Raw genomic sequence first — 17,620 nt, forward strand, 5'->3', positions numbered from 1 at the left:
GATGAACTGTGTGATTTACTCTGGAACCGTTCATCACTTATACTTCAGCTAAGCTCGAATTATTTGTTTTTAGCGTCTGTGAAAACTGTGCCCGATTTGGAATTGGAAACCGTATAATCAAACAATAAGCTGAGTGGACAAATACTTTTTCACCACAACTGAAATTAATACGTTTTTAACATAAATGCACTTTATTATTGTTAATCGCAGTTTCTAGTTCAGTCGTTGGAATGAATTAAGCGCGTAATCAAATGCATTTTCGTCCACAAGGAAAACTCTGAGTTACTTTATATGAGAAAACGTCACGTTGAATTCTATTTGCACCGAGGTAGATTAAAAATTCCCAAGTCTAACAGCACAATATTATCCATTCTAAACAAATAAATAGTTAGGTACACAAATAAACGCTTTCTTACTGCACTAAATATGATCATAACAATATGGAAAATTGAAGAACAACTAACCTACAATGGGATATCCAATAGTTTCACGAAACGACAGTCGGCACAGTACAAGTGAACCATTACTATCACTAAGAGATAAGCAAATCACACACTAACACACACGAGATAAACAATTATCACCAATATTACACCATCAACCGGCTTAACTCAGCTCAAACGAAGAAACGAATAATAACACAGCGTCGCGTCGTCTGCACTAACGTCTTTTTCACCTCACTATCGAATCCGCACTGCCTACTCTATCGCGGCTATTTTCGCCGACGCTGTGGTGGGGACGATGTCTCCTCCTCCCTTCGATCGATATTATTTATGTCCAACCCAACGTAATGTACTTTATCCTGGTCTTTACTCATTATTGTTTACTGTCGCACTTCACTTCTTTAAACATACTCTGCCCTTTAATTCAAACGTCACTAACCACAGTATAGCTATGTTATTGTATGTCACTAACCTCTCTTATAGCTATGTCTGTACGCATTTTTACAAATATAACATTCTATATCACCTAATAAGTAGTAACGTCTGTTCAAAGTGTAGTATTCTTTTAAAATTAGTTCCAATTCAGCTTTAATATATACTATTATTTAAAAATCGAATGGTGTCTGTGGTTTGTGTGTTTATACTCAAATGCCTAAACGCGGGGTACACCCCACAGGTCTTAAAAATCCTTTGAAACTCCATTATACATTATATTTATGGATTATTGGCTTAATCAGCAAACAATAAATGTGTTTTTAATTATATATCAAAGTAAAGGATAATAGGAATAATAATTTTGACACATTTAAACAGGTGATATTAAATGTCGGTTGTTATTAAATCATCTATCAAAGTCAGTTACACTTTACATATGTCATGTTAAATGAGAACCTTTTCTTTCTCTAGGTTTTTTAAGGGATTTTAATCAACTAAAGTAAAATGACATAATTTATTACACCATAAGTGTGATAACTGAAAAGCTAAGGAGCTCAACTATAGTCTCCCTTAAGAAGTTCTCCACACTGTTCTAAAATAGTTCAATTGTTACTGGAATCGTTGGAGCAATTCAATAAAATAACATGAAATATTAGAGAAAAATTCGAGAAATTTCAAAAATCAGTTTCACACTCCGTCTTTAGGGTCCTATTTTAAACTTAAATTTAAAATGGATCAAAAGATTTGAATACCTTCCAGTGACTATAACTAGTCTCAAGATTGTTTGGAATGCAATTTAAAAAATAATATATGGTGTCCCTTTGTTCACTTTTTTCCAGAGTACTTCAGCCAATAATTTCGATTTTGAAGGAAACAGGATTTTCCGGACATTTGCCATCGTCCAGTGAAACAAGAAAAATCAATAACACTACGTTCCGAGATCTGCAATCTGATCTCTTCTTCAGGTAAATATCTAACCTATTACATGATTACAAACTAGGCTAAAATACACAAATCGTAGTATCATAAAATTAAATCATAAATTTTGATTTATTCAGCGCATTACAGGGTGCGCACATCAATACTTGACTTGACAATAACATCAGAATGATTAAAAGTCGACTCGTACACTTAATTATTCACCGTGTACTCCGAATACAAAAATACTAAAGAGAAAACCACAGAAGTTTGTAAATATAAAGTTAGATGTTAATTTATACTTAACTTTATTTGTTGACTATCGATACTTGTTATTACAACTGGATCTATCTTTCATTATGAGCCCCCTCCGGACCCAAATCTTAGCTACGCCACTGGAAGCAGTTCAAGTTCCCTCCTTTTGTGAGTATCCGCACACCTGCCTGTCTGTCCCCCCTTCACAATCTCTTTGCTTCACTCCACGAGCTGTCTGTAGATGATATTACTTATTCTCCGTGCGTTTTACAGACTGTCTCGGAACACTAGTCTGATACTCGTATTTGTTTTATAGTTTGTTCCTTAGGGGTCAAACAAACTTAAGCTAGCTAACCGATTAGTGTAAAACAATAAGTTCCCATCTTCCTAAAGGTCTGCCCTTTCAATCGCCGACTCAATCCCCGATGTGCAATAGTTTTGCAGTGGTGCAGTTTTGTTTTCTCGTTTAATTCAATTAATTTTACTAAATATATAGGTAATTTTCATACTAAAATTAAGAAAATTAGTCCAAATACGATGTTTATTTTAAATAGTAAAGCTAATATTTAATGTAAAGGTTAATCGCCATTCCACCACTTAAACATGTCAATTTATACCATTTTAGATTCATATTCTTTGTTTTGTCATGTATAGGCTATAACATGTTTTATAAAATAATTACAATACACGAACAAAACAACTAGTTTTGTGCGACGTGTTCCAAGTTAGTAGCTCAGCTAGGCAGTCAGATAGTGGGGTTGGGACGTTCGGCTGTAAGTGTGTGTTTTTATATAGTGGCAAAGGGTATATAGTACGGGTTACGGTTCTCCGGAGTCTGGACAAACTGTAATTTTACGAATGATAAATTGCTCGTATAATAGAGCACGTGCCCGCCCGCCAGTCCTCCACTCTGCCAGCTACTGACTACACGCAGCGAACACCAAACATACATAAAAAATGCGAGAACTAATTAACAAAGTAATTAGAATATCTATGAGGTGACTCAATACAAAAACACAATAGTGGTGCAATTTGGTTAGAAACATAGTTTAGCGTGTAGGTGCCAATTAATAGTCAAGACACTACAGCGCGTTAGTTAGCATAACAATGTGTTAGCATCAGAAAGCTAGGAGTGTTAGAGCGGCCAAGGTCAGAAGGTCACACTGCCTTCCAAATATTGTTTCAGTCACAACAGAACAACACCACTGTGCGCCGTAATTATAATGGCAGTGGTTCGCGAAACTCCCATTGTCGCGCGGGACTGCCATTGTTGGTCCAACAATGGGAGCTAACGAATAGATACGCACGACCGGACTTTTTTAACTCAATAATGCGGACTGTCACAAAATAAGTCAGATGAATAAATAATTGTAGAAAAAATTGCATTTAGCATGAACATAAAGAACGTTTTGGAGTAAAATCTCTGAGACAGGAATGCCTTTAGGTTTAATTTACTCTAGAAAATTAATAATTTTGTACTGCTACTGGTAAATAGTTTTTCTTTACAAGTTGCTTACTTGCAGACCATGGTTAGGGACAACGTAACCTGAAAAGTTGTACTTACTGGCACAGAGAAATTTGTCTGTGGTGCTAGTCAAAACTTACCGTTTGCTTTTAACATTTTGTGTAAACTATTTCAAATCCTTGTTGTTTTAATCACATATGTTCCATTTAGCTCATCTTAACACCAATCCCTCGAGCTTCTATAGGAAAATACAGTATTCTTTATTACTGCTAACCTTTCTCTGTGCTGCTAATCAAACCAAACGAATTGTAATCAAGGAAGCTGTGGTTTCCGCGGTTTAGATAATCACTTTTATTTACGAAGCAGTTTGATTGGTTCCTACAGAATGAATAAATTAGTAACATACCAACTCTAATTTTCTTTGTAGTAATGTGTCATGGACTCTAACAATAACTAAACAATCTCTGCAAAAAACAATTGAGCAGATGGAAGAGAAATAAAGAGATAACACATTTTTTCTCACAGTATGTTTCTCTGCACGATAATAGATGTTGGGTTTTTCATTAAAAATGACTATAAAAGATCTGAATTTTAAAATTTTTTATGAGAAACGAATGTTGATAAAAACTTATAGATTAGTTTAGACCTAGTAGACTTCTTCATAACAAATTTTTGGAAAGAAAGAAATAAGAATTTGGTGGCAATCAAATTATTTTATTTTAATTTGTTTATAAGACAATCAAAGTTAACCCTAAAAATACTGATTAGACTACTGAAGTGCTGGGCGATTATTAAACATAATACGTGGTTTTCTATGTTATTTAAAAAAATACAACAATGTGTTATAATATTATTTGTTATATATAAAATGTTTCATACAACACTTCGTAATGCAATACTTATCCCTTTGCGTTAAAAATGAAGCCTTCTCGACTGGGATAGAGAAATATTTTAAGTTTGTATAGTACAGCTGTTTATATTGTACTTGAGCTGTATATCCTTTTCAATATAAATTAATACAATTTCCAAACCATACACATTGTTCCAAATTTAATTATAAATAAGAAAATGTCACATAATAGCATTTATAACAAAAATTAAACTGAAGAGTGATACAAACAATAACCGTGTCCCGTCAGTCAACATTAGCAAATAACGTTTCAAGAAGCACTTAACAGTGAACATTACTTCAAAATAAACCATATTTAAACAGACTTGAGTAAACTAAAGTTGTATGTTATCAATACGAAATAGCCTACACAGAAAACCAATTATAATACAGGCTACAGCAAAACACGTTACCCCGCGAGGCATTTGGCGCTAGGCAATGTCGTTTGTTGCTAATGATATTATTATATATTTTGATATTTTCTCAAGCCATATTTTTGTAATGTTATTAAATGAAATATATTCTCTATGTGAATTGGTGCTGACCGGTGAAATAAAAGTACAAACAAACTAAATTAAGTACAGCACGTCGATAGATGGCTGTTATTATTAAAACCTTTCAGAACTTTCAAAATAGTACTTTCAGTTTTATAAGGAAATAGATTATTCTTTTCTAAATATTTGTTAACGGACTACGAATTTATTGAATAAACCGTTTGACCGTAATTTGATGAAAACAATACATCGCACAGAGCTTTCAGTGTAGTAGCACGTGGATTATTTAGTTGGGCTCCTTTAAAAAGTTATACTTAAGTTATAATTAAGTATAAGAACGTTTGACACTGTATAGGTGGGTGAGTGGTTAGGCAAGAAATTGAATCTAAGATCAATCTTAACGTTGAAACAGATTTTATGTCGTTTGTACTACATTTAACGCATTGCTAAGATTAGGTTAAGATATATCAATCTATATTTTAAGTGTTTTTGGTCTTGATTTGGCTTTGAATATATAGATAACAAATTGCATTAAAATTATTGTTATGGGGTTTTTTGTTCCATTACAAAAAAAACTTGTCACATTGGTTAATCTTAAAAACTTGATACATATAAAAAAGTTTTACTTACGTAGAACATTTCAAAAGTCTCATTTTATATTTCAAGTAATTTAGATATTATTATGATACAGACAATAACAGTGCACAGAAAATGTTATAGTATTGTAGAGGAGGACATGGTATACTTTAATACAAAATTATCCTTCCTCCTTATTCACACAAGAATAAGATATAGAGAACCCGTAAGAACAGGACTTGGTGGAACAGAGCCGACCTCAACGAAGGTCACAGCTATCATGATTTGGCAGATTGCGCTTTGTTACTCTCGTATTTGGTTGGACAGAGATGGATCTAATGACGACGCCAAAACCACTGCCTTATTGATCGTGCTGGGGAAAGTACAGTCGTAGCAAATAAACAATATACCGACCATTCTCGCGGAGCTTTGATCGTGTCATGATAACGAATGAAGATTAATTGAGCGTATCAACTGAATACTGATATTTTTTATTGACTGACAAGCTGGTTAGCTTCGTTATTGTTGTCGACTCATCTCCGGACAAGCGTTTCTTATTGGAAGCTCAAAATACTCATATGTGTAAAAAATACGAGATCAGTTAAAATATTTTTCCAGTTTAGGCTACCTTTTATTCGACTCAAACAGGTAGACCTAATGTTCAAATAATATTTTATTTTTATGGCCTAAGTTTCTAAGTTTTATGTGTATTCTAAGTTCTTTGCTGCTACTTTGGTATCTGTGCAGTTCGATGAGGAGTATTTAAGTTGTAAACGATTTCAAACTGAATACTTCGGTATATCTCTATAACTGCTAAGATTTCAAGATGGCCGGTTTTAGAATGGAAAGGTTTTAAAATAGCGACCGTACAATATGTTGATAAGTAGGTAATACAAAATCATCACAAGTTAATATATTTACAAGCATAATTTTTAACTGATTGTAACCAAACCAAGACTACGTTTTCAGAAGCTACTTTATATGCTTAAATACGTATATTAATCTTGCAATGTTTCAAGATGATACAGTTACTAAAAGTCTGAACGCGTCATCCATCATACCTTGATTATCGAACAAATTAACCTTCAAAACTGATACGAGATGCATTGATATGTCGAGATGACAGCTACTCGTAAAATCTCTCGAATGTGCCGGAAGAGATATCTTCTCTTGGTATTCTTTCCAGCTGTAATTCGATCATAATTGTTTTATTGTATATTAATTATAAATAACACAAAATCATTTGTTTATTTCAAAAATGCTTATATTAAATTATATCAAAGTATAATAATAACAACGTTAAAATGGCTTCAGTTAGAAATTGAGTTTTTTCTCAACAATGATGAATTTTTAACTGTAATTAAAATTACATAAACCAATTAATTACAGTATGTTCATATTTCCATTAGTAAAAATGAAAAACAAATGATACAATGATGGAGATAGGAGAGATATGTAATCATGAAAAGGATACACACAATAATTGACCCTTTAAATTGACCCAATATTCAACCTCCAATGAACTCTGAGCCAAGTAATTTTGCATTCTATTTGACCAATTTTATTGCCTTTTGATCAATTCGTAGCTCGATTTCCTTCTGCCTGTTATTTGGTTAAGGATAGCACTAATATTAAAGATATTAGTCATTGTTAATTGTAAAAAAAACTATCAAAATGCGACGTTTCGAAAATATATGTACTCTTTTCTTAGGGCGACAAAATCTAAATCTCAAGAAATGTGGTGCTAAACAAGCAAACATAAGAATAAACAAGACATAAGCTGTATTTTAAACCCTCCACCACGACAAAGGAATACAAGGCATGATCAAATTCACAATATTGTATAACACGTGACACAGATTTTTTTTAACTTTACTTGACTTTGCGGTGAGTTACATCCATGCCTCTGTTATAAAAGTGAGACGTCGCGAATCAACGCCATGTTTCTTGATTTGGTAACTTTTATGCGCGTTACAATTATGGTTTAAGATTGTTCACCTGAAGAAGAGAAGCAAAAAAAAACGTAAAACTTCGTGTTAAACGTCCATTCTTCAACAAAATAGACTATTTTTATAGAGTCATTCTTGGTGCACGATGTGTTTCTACAGTTCTCGTAAACGATTTCATGTAATTATTTCGCCAATTACTGTATGGTCAATAATCCAGAATACTAAATACTAAAATTTACCATTTATGGTTAATTTCATATTTGCCTCCAACTGGATCAATTGTTTTATCAGTGAAGCAGTGAATGGTAGTCTGGAGAATTCAGAAATCAGTATGCTGAAGAAGAGCGTCGTAACACGAAGGAACGACGGAAGCACCTCCCATAACAATGAGTCAAAGGCCTTGGGGAATATTAACTGGGTTCCCAAGCGGCAGACCGTGAAGTCCACAGCCATCAGTATTCTATTGTGCTCGCGTGCGGAGGATCTCCCATTCGGCTGTCTTTGGAGAGAAGCAGCTGATCGCCGCTGTTTTCAAATTCACAGCATATTGGGTCACTATAGATTTGAACTTGTATTTTGTCAAATTTATTTCGCTCTCATAATAGTAAAGACCGAATAATTTTTTTATAATATGGGTTCTAAATATAAATTACCTACATTGTTTAGTGTATTGTATTGCTACATCAAAGACGGTCTCAATTACATTAAGTGGCATTTTTGGAAATGGTCATTATAGTACGGACAGTGTAATGATAGAGCTATGAAAATCCGTCACATTTCTAATTAAAAGATTGGTCACTTTACTAATGAGTGTATTTGATTTGCAGTAAAAGCAAAGGAAAATTGTTGAAGATGCCACAAAATGTGCGTTGTAGAGTACTGACCAAAGACATGCCTCTAGGCGAGAGACGAGCATGTGGTACGTCCGGCCCGCAATCAGGCACACCACCTCCGAAGAATGCAATTCATTGCCACCATTGACTGGCACGTTTTGGTAATCTGCGCGTGTACCGCGAGCGCGCGTGCGGGCACTCTCTACACACACATTTCGCGCCGAGGCCTGCCTGTTACTGTTTCGAAATTCACGCTACAATTTGTGTCATACTGATATTTTTAATGTTTTTCGCTTTTGCTTTAGGATGCTCCAAACGGGTGATAACATTTAGTTCTTATATAAGATGATTTATCGAAAAAAATCTTTTATAAAAACGAACGCGATTTCATAATTTTAAATAAACTTCTCCACTGATGTTTTTAATGAACATTTCCTTAAAACATCACTAAAATATTTGAAACCGTCTTGTGCTAGCTAGCTTCCTGTAGTGCCACAAAGTCAACTCTTTAGGTACGTATAGGACATATTAAATAAAAGATAGATAACTATAAAAGTGAAAGGAAATGGTGTTTTGAAACTATTTTAAAAGTAAATATTATTTTTGGAAGTTGATTATTAAGAAGTCTGGATTATACATGTTGCGAGTGTATATTGTTATACAAACATAATTGTCTTTAGACTCTTGATTACTTTCTGGAGAATCTGCAGGGCACTCGCGTCAATAAAGTAAAGTGAAGGGAGGCTGTTTCATGTTTGTGGCGACGCAGTGGGTTGTTGGTTGGGTTAATGTTTGTTATCATCAGAATCACAACTTTGTTATGTTAACTTCCTTGAAGGGGGATTTTTGCATTATAGGCATTGAAAGTAGGTTTTTGCCAAGACCGGAGGCCCTATTGAAAGTCAAGATAAATATGTGACTGTTTTTCTTTATGTATGTTAATAATAGCTTCAGGTAATAATATGTGCTTTCAATTTATGACTAAATGAAGTTAAATTTGTTATAGCCTATATAAAACATGTCAATACATTCAGTCATATTTCACATACATAATGTAACATTTCACATCATTATATTCAAGCACTTTTTGTTGCTTGATTTCAAGTTGTGCCTAATTAATAATTTGTTACATGCCTTCAACCCCTCATGGAATGGTAACACTTTTTTTAATTTCCTGTAGCCAGGAAAAATATTTAAAAGGCTTTTAACTAACAAATTTTTAAAAATTCAAAAAATGAACCCAGTCGAAAGCAATTTGCACCATCTTAAAATAAATCAACACAGCTCACGTAGAGCTTTGTTTATTTATTTTTTTATTTATTGTAATTCTTTTCCACTATGTTGCTGTAATATTTATGTCTGTTGCTATTTTAGTGTAGTATCGTAATGTGAAACAATACCAACATGTAAAAAACTTTCCTACTCATCATTATATTGCCAACTACCCAATGTGATTCTTACGGAAATGGCGGATTGTATAATTATACAATACAAAAATTTACGTTCACAACTTAAGTTTAACACATAAAACAAAACACGTATCTACTGGTAAAATAAAGCATTAATAGACCACCTACCTTAAACCACATCACCAACAGAAAAACACTGCACAGCAATCGCGATTCACATCGATAACAAACCACATCAGTGTCGTCAGCTGCTTACAGTGTTTCAACAACCTTCACAACCAGAAATAAACATGTATATACTGGAAAATAAAGCATTAATATACCACCTACCTTAAACCACATCACCAACAGAAAACACTGCACAGCATTCGCGATTCACATCGATAACAAACCACATCAGTGACGTCAGCTGCTTACAGTGTTTTAACAACCTTCACAACCAGAAATAAACATGCAACACTGTCTTGATTGTTTTTGGAACATCAAGAATGAGGTTGAATCAGCTTGATAACTATATTGACAGGTCCAGTAACAACTGCATCTATAATAAAGCAGTATTTTCGTAGAATAATTTATGCACGGTGTCTTCGGTGCAGCGACATCCGCGTGGAAAGTTTCAAAGAACGAAGTTTAGGCTAGAAATACTATTATAGAGTAAATTAATGCCAAATTTAGAATCTATTGCGTACCACTTGAAGAATTTAAATTTATGAACGTACCTACTTCAAACTCGTAATGTGATTAAACAATAATTTTTCTAAATAAGTTATTAGCTTCATCCTCTTGGGAGAGTTAGTTGGTCATCCACACAAATTGACAATGAGCTAGGTGCTATACAAATTGTTGTGGATATTTTTTTAAAGAAATAAGTTATCGAAGAAAATGTAAAAAAATCTTTTCCAAAATTACTAAGGATAAAGGAAGAACTGTTCTCTCAAATTGTCATAAAAATAACGGGAAACGCGGAGAAGTATAAATGTTACTATTTTGATTCTTAGGTAGAATTTAAATGTCATCTTAGCTACATATATTAACAAGAATAATGAAAACTCCTTATGAGCAAATTTCAAAATTGTGTAAAACCATGTAAAATATAAATTTACATACTATTTCATTTTCATCAATTAATATAATTCCCTAAGAAATCTCTTATTATTACATACACTTTAAAGAAGATAGAAAAAAGCGTGCCGCTGTCGCAAAAAAATTCACATCAAACCTAAGATCGGTTTTCCCGGGGGTTACCTCGCTTGTATGAGTTAACCTTGCGCATTCCAATCCAAGAAATCCTGATAATAATTACCAAACATATTCTAATAATTCTAAAATAAAATAAAAAGGTTCTTATGGCTTTCAAAATTTACCATATGTTCCATTGTGCGATGTGAGCATAACCGGGCTTTAGTGAGTATAATAGTTTCGGAGATTCAACTACTCACAAAGTTTCAACTTTACTTTAGGCTTTAGATTCTGCACAGGCAGTACTACTGTTTCTAAAAATAATTATGAATAATTCATACAATTTGCTTCAATTCAAGTAATGAATTAATGAATAAATTATTAAATATAGTAAACATATTGAGAAAATGTTTATGCTTTTCGAGCTTATTTGGTCATGAATAATTTAACCCTATCCAAGAATTAGTAATAAATTATGCAGTAATGCTACTACAGGAAATAGTCATCATTCTAAGCATTACTATATAGTATATACAAAATATTTATATGGATCTCTTTAAAAATGTTTCTAAATGTCTCTAAATACACTTTTTATGCAAAGATTTGATGTAATACAGATGAGTGAAATAAGTGAGCGTAGAGTTTTACCTATTTTACGCGCCAAAAAATATGGAAAGTAAAATAATAGTTGTCACTCACAGGCACCTTTGTTAGGTTTGAATATTAAAAACAGCTTACGCCAATGTATGGTATTTATTTTTTCATAAGACTATAAATCATCTGCTCAACCTAAAATACCTCCGTTTCTCGGTGTTATTTATGACAACACTAACAAAAGTTATCCGTTTACTGCTATAAATGTCTTGCGGTTTCTTTGTACCCACCCATACCAACTGTCTTTGTTTGACCCGGCGGAGAACATCAACAACATTCCAGCTGTAAATGTGCAGTGTACGGCAAGAATTCCAAACGCCGACATCAAGAAGGCCGCTATGATGACGTCAGTTTGGCCGTTACATATCAGCTGATCAACAAAGACTTGGTTGTGGTCCTTAAGCATCTTCTGCGATTTAGTCATAATAGCCTGAATTTGTCGTAAATGATGTGTTTTAATTTCAAGCACATTAGTGCATTTACTATTTGGATAATTATAATACAAACATTTATATATGAAAAGACAATATCAAGTGCCACCAAAGAAACCCTTGTGTAACAGCCAATTGCAGAGTAGCACATTGTTGCCACATCGAACAGCTGGTGAATACGGTCTAAATCTTATAAATAAAAAATGAATCGCAAAATGTGTTGGTAAGCGCAAATCTCAAGAACGGCTGGACCAATTCAGTAAATTCTTTTTGTAAAATGTCCATTGAAGTCCGAGGAAGGTTTTTATGAAGAAAAGGATAAGAAAAGTTACCTGGAATATTTTGGAATTCAGAAAAAATTGTAGTTTTTACGTTTCATCATTCAAATTAAACTGGCACTAAACAGCTGTTAACACCTTCAGCTATAGTGCGAGAAATTGGCTGAAACGTCTGTTTACGTTTAAAATTGATTAAATATTAAGTAAACAGTGCTTGATCAATTAATAGTGTACTGCAGGTAGTAAGTAAAAAAATAATATATAAAATTTACTCCAGATTGCGCCAGTGACGAATTTAAATAATCTAATGCATTTTAAATATAATTAAAACACTGTAATATAACCAGCCTTAATGAAAAAATTATGAATGTTTTCACATAATTTACTTTAAACTGGTGGGCTTCCTTGACATTGTGATATTTCATTTTAAAAGTGGCTTATGGAAAAACAGAGAAATGAACACTAAAATTCCCCAACGATTCTTTCTTTCCCTGGCTACAGTCCAAAAGACAAGTGTAACTCAAAACTTTAATAACGATTATTTTGGAATGTTGCATAACCTTAATAAGGATTTCCCCCTTATACTGAAAAAGTACATAGGAAGTAGATAGGACTTCCCCCTAGGCCGTAATAGGCTTCTCAGTCCTACTTATGTGTGTATACTTTCTTCATCAGGACATGGCAAACTCAACTATGTCATCACGATTTTGACCAAAATAGATTACCGAGAACTAGATAATGGAACGTATATAGTATTTTGATCGAGTCAATATGGAAAGCTAAACTGTGACATAGTAGGTAAGTCAATGTAAATGGTCTTAATTAGGCACTTTTTTAGGTCCTACGTATATATTTTTTCTTCGTCAGAACAACAAGGCAAACTCTACTATGGTACTGGAAATATTTTAGTCCTGAAATATATGACAAGGACTGGAAATATACATTTTTGACCGAAGTAAGTTTCCGAGACCTGTGTCATCCGAGATTTGTGTTTTCTTGATCGGGATTACAAGGCAGACTCAGCTGTGACGTTATGTATATAATATATTAGAACCAGAAATGATCATACATTTGCCAAACATTATATAATACTTAAGTTAAACTCTGATACTATTTACCATCACTTAAATAATATCTACCTGATGTATGCCTACTCACGTTTTAAAATTTGTATATGACTCCCATCATATACGTCATAATTGCTTTGACTAAGTAATATAAGGACTTCGGTTCTAAAGATTGCGTGCGAAGCCGCGGGTAACAGCTAGTATATGTTAAAAAGTAATAAAATTTTGACACAATACCTATCAGAATATGTCTCAGTGCCAGGGACGTACTCGGCTTTGGCGGGCCCCTGAAAAGATATTCGGCTGGGCCCCGTCATGCCCCCCCACCGCGGCCTCGTCTCACCTCTTAAAGCCCCACCGCTATCCATTAAAAACATCGTATTATTTGTTAATGATAGTAAGATTCAGTAGTAGGTTACAGTTATTGGATTGAACTATCTCGTCGGTAGATACGACCCGGACTTTACCTACCACTCCAATTTTAAAAAATCGTCTTTTAATTATATTTTAGTATGAATAATTACTAAAGAAACAGCGAAATACGTTTCCGTATTTTATATATAATATAAAATTAATGTCTTTCATCGATGTAATATTTATCAGGTAACCTATCAAAATTCTAGGTCTAAAAACGAATGCATACGACACCTAGTATTGTTGCCTTCGGTGTTACCATAAGAGATCTGACGCTGATGCTTCCGGCTAATGCTATTAGGCTACAATTTCATTTGAAAAGTTTTATTCTGTAAAAAAGCTGTAGATCGAAGCTCGACTGACCAGTTCCAAGTTCGTTATCTTTAGAGTGAACACCGTAAAACTGATTCTCAGTTGTAATTTATTATTGATGTAAAATATTGTTTTAACGTTAAACATCTGTATTGTAAATGTTTTAGAGTTGCGAGCTCATAAGATACTTTGATCAATTTAGGAATTAATCAGACTGCAATCTAAAGTGTTGCTGAGCTTTCTCGTTTTTACTTTTTTAAACCGCGCGCGCGCGCGCGCACACACACACACACACAATTGCGTTATTATATATTTGTTAATCATTAGGCTTATCCCTAAAAAGTAGTTTATAACACTTAAACACATCCCAGGGTCATGATCTATATGTTGATAGTTACCATCATCATAGTAAGATTTAATTTTTATGAAAGAAGTCATACTATTTGTTAATGCTAGTTACGTATTTATTGATCTTTGTCGTGCACACACGAACATACATATCTGTTTTTCAATATCAATTCGTGTACATTTTTACCAGGGACTGTTTTCAAAATATGATCAAATCAAATCTTTAATTGCTCGTCACAATTACACATTGCATGATGAAATTCACTGCTGAAATCTCGCGCCATTCTCAACTACTTCTCTCAAACTGTTGTTTGGCCACTCATGATACTATACTTAGACACTCCGTCCTAATTTTCTAGTTGGTACAGTATTGACTATGCTTCAAAGATAGGAAAAAACTTGGCAACACCGCACCATGCTTATTGGTTAGTTGGAGAACACGTCACTGACAGGCTCCTTTAAAAGACTTCTTTGCAGGCGCTTTCTGTAACTATTGAATACATGCACTATAGAATATACGTTAAACTAATAACGAATTGATTAATGACATAAAACAGATTTTCCAGTTTTAAAATTATGTTTTACGAAGTAAAAAGTATCCTATTTAGAAAACGTTTATACATTTTTGTGTCGTTTTGTTTTATCGATACTTAATTCAAAGCGTTAATCGATAGGCTTCGTCTTTTAACACGTTTTAATGCATTAATTTTGTGCAGGAGAGCGCATTAACTTTAATACCACCTGTTCCTTAAACATTTTTGAAAAGTTAGTTTCTTCAAAATTTAAGGGTTTTAATATTAGACCAACAACAACTGAAATTCGCTGAATTTGATTTAGTCCTGCTCCATCGTTTTCTTTTAGTATTAAAGGCTTACAAATAAGCACTATCTCAGTAAATGAATCGACATTTCTATTAATACACAATAAGACATGTGTGCTATCTCTCCTCTACTCTGTCTTAATAAAGCCATCAGTAATTACTATATCAGACATTTAATGTCAGCGATCACCAATAGTGTTATTGATCATATACATCACACAATTCAAGTTTAACAATTTGAATCAATCAAGAATCGAGCAAAGAAATGATATCGATAAATTCTTTCGATATTCCTTAATTCTTATATCGAAGCTGACAATCGATTTTATAAATACGGAATCTGGTTAACAATGTAAATTCAACGGATATCATCGGTTGTTCTATTGGTACAAATCTCATTATTCGTTCGTATTATGGTTCTTCATTATTATTGGTTCGTATCCAGTATTAGTTAGTTGTAGGTACGTGCTCTGGTGCTCAAACCCTTTCGACACACATCTATCATCCTTACTCAAAATCGGAGCAGATGATAAGCTAACGATAAACGGCTAAGAAATACACATTAAGATTATGTAACTCACATGCAGTAACTTCAATCGATGACATCGACCTGAACAACAGAATCGATATTCAGCAGGGTCGTGATTAGTAGAACCTCAAACTACCGACTCATCTTCGACCTGCGCTCTCCGTGCAAAGGTCATTTTCCCACACAGTTAGTCTCCTGGGAATCCTCCCATGTTTTATTACCGCCGATGTCGGGCCAGTGTTCCTGCCTCCTGGCGACGAAAGGGTCAAAATATCTCCACGCTCTTCACCTACATTCAGGTACTATAACATGTATATTACAACTATACGGTTCTATACGCGGATAATCCGGTTTTGTCTTCAGGAGAGTTCAGAAACAAAATTGTTAAACAAGTCTCGATACATTTTGATATAGTTTTTATATTTTAACTCGAAAATAACAAGTTACTGGTTTTTTTGGACCTTTGCCTTCTTTGGAAGACATCGTTTGAGGACACAGTAGACTATAGAGGCATAGTCCAAGTTCTCAATCAATTTGAAAAGTCCCAATACACGAGTACTGCGATGTTATATTTTGTTTTCCGTAAACTATTATTTAAGATTACCTATTGCAGTAACAAAATACGTTACATCTAATTTAATATTTCAATTACCATATTGATGCAAGTGCATTAACGATCTTTTCAATGAGTCATGTTTTTATTTTCCTAAGCGACTTCGTGCTTACGCTTACTTTATTGTTAGGAGATCTGTTGGCGGTTACGCCCATTTCTTTTCCAACACCATTTGTTAGCACAAGCGCTAAATTTGCATTTAAGAGATCTAATGGATCGAAATTGCTCGACAAACTTGAATCGCATGGCATCAGAGGCGTGTCTCTTCAATGGGCCAGCTTATTTTTAGGCCACAGAACACAAATTGTCCATATCTAAAAACATTCTTTGAACCGATTCAGCTGCGTTATGGTGTCCCTCATAGATCACTACCCAGTCCAATTTTGTTTCTTATATACGTCAATGACATGGAGTCATCACCACTGCATGGAAGACTTGTGCAGTACGCTGATGACACTTTGTTTCACCAATATATCAAAATAGATTCTGGAACAGCAAGTGTTGTCGATACTAACAATTGTGTCCAACATCTACATCAAAATCAAATTTTACGTATAATTTTGATAAACGTGGTTTAACCTATCGCATCTGAGATTGATCCAAGAAACGTGTCACAAGTAGAATTTCCTTAAATATATATTATGTTTTAGGATAGGAGGGAGGTTTTGGGTAAAACAATTTCAAAGGATTTCATTTACGCCATACATTTTTATAACTATGTAAAATATCACTGTCACGTCTGGTGATATAGAGCCCGATGGTGTCACGAATGAATGCGCGTCCCAGAATCTCATCAGTCCCGAGGGCCATCACGTCTCCGACCGCAGAATGTCTCCTGCTTCATCTCTTGGCTCTGTTGGGGGCTTCGGCCGTTCCGCACGGGCCACGATTTGGGGACAGGACAGTCACTCCACTTTCCGGCTGGTTCGAGGGAGGGGGGACAAGCGCGACCGAAATAAGCGAACGGAGTATTTCCGGATCCGCGACTATAAATAGTATGCATTACCGTATTCACGATGTGATCTCTTGGTGTACCTTCACAAAATGAATATTATGGGTTTTTATCACATGATTATATTGACTAGGACAATTAACGTGCACGTATGATAGGTTCTAGGTGGACTAAAAAAGGATCTTTATCATTCATTGCCAAACCTGTTTGAAACGCAGATTGTAATCTAAATGTTGTATGCGATGTTTCCGTGTATCCCTTTTAATATAGATACACTAAAATGGAACATTTTATTTACGATTTTTCATATTATTTCAAAATATAAGGTATTTATTATGTAGTTAATAGAGTCAAAAC

The 17,620-nt window shown here is 34.1% G+C and overlaps 1 protein-coding gene across 2 annotated transcripts in view; it reads right to left on the minus strand.

Moving 5' to 3' along the window:
• The window catches only part of LOC124353886, a 44,650-nt gene extending 38,915 nt beyond the window's left edge, over positions 1–5,735 (minus strand). Inside the window, exon 1 of one of the 2 annotated variants that reach the window (XM_046803931.1) lies at positions 5,530–5,735. The gene's annotated coding sequence lies outside the window, so the exon portion shown is untranslated. Of the gene's footprint in view, positions 1–464; positions 708–5,529 lie in introns of those variants that run through there. The other variant, XM_046803930.1, reaches the window with a different exon arrangement.
• Positions 5,736–17,620: the final 11,885 nt, after the last annotated feature.

The sequence above is a fragment of the Homalodisca vitripennis genome, chromosome 2 (genome assembly GCF_021130785.1).
Source record: "Homalodisca vitripennis isolate AUS2020 chromosome 2, UT_GWSS_2.1, whole genome shotgun sequence".
NCBI lineage: Eukaryota > Metazoa > Arthropoda > Insecta > Hemiptera > Cicadellidae > Homalodisca > Homalodisca vitripennis.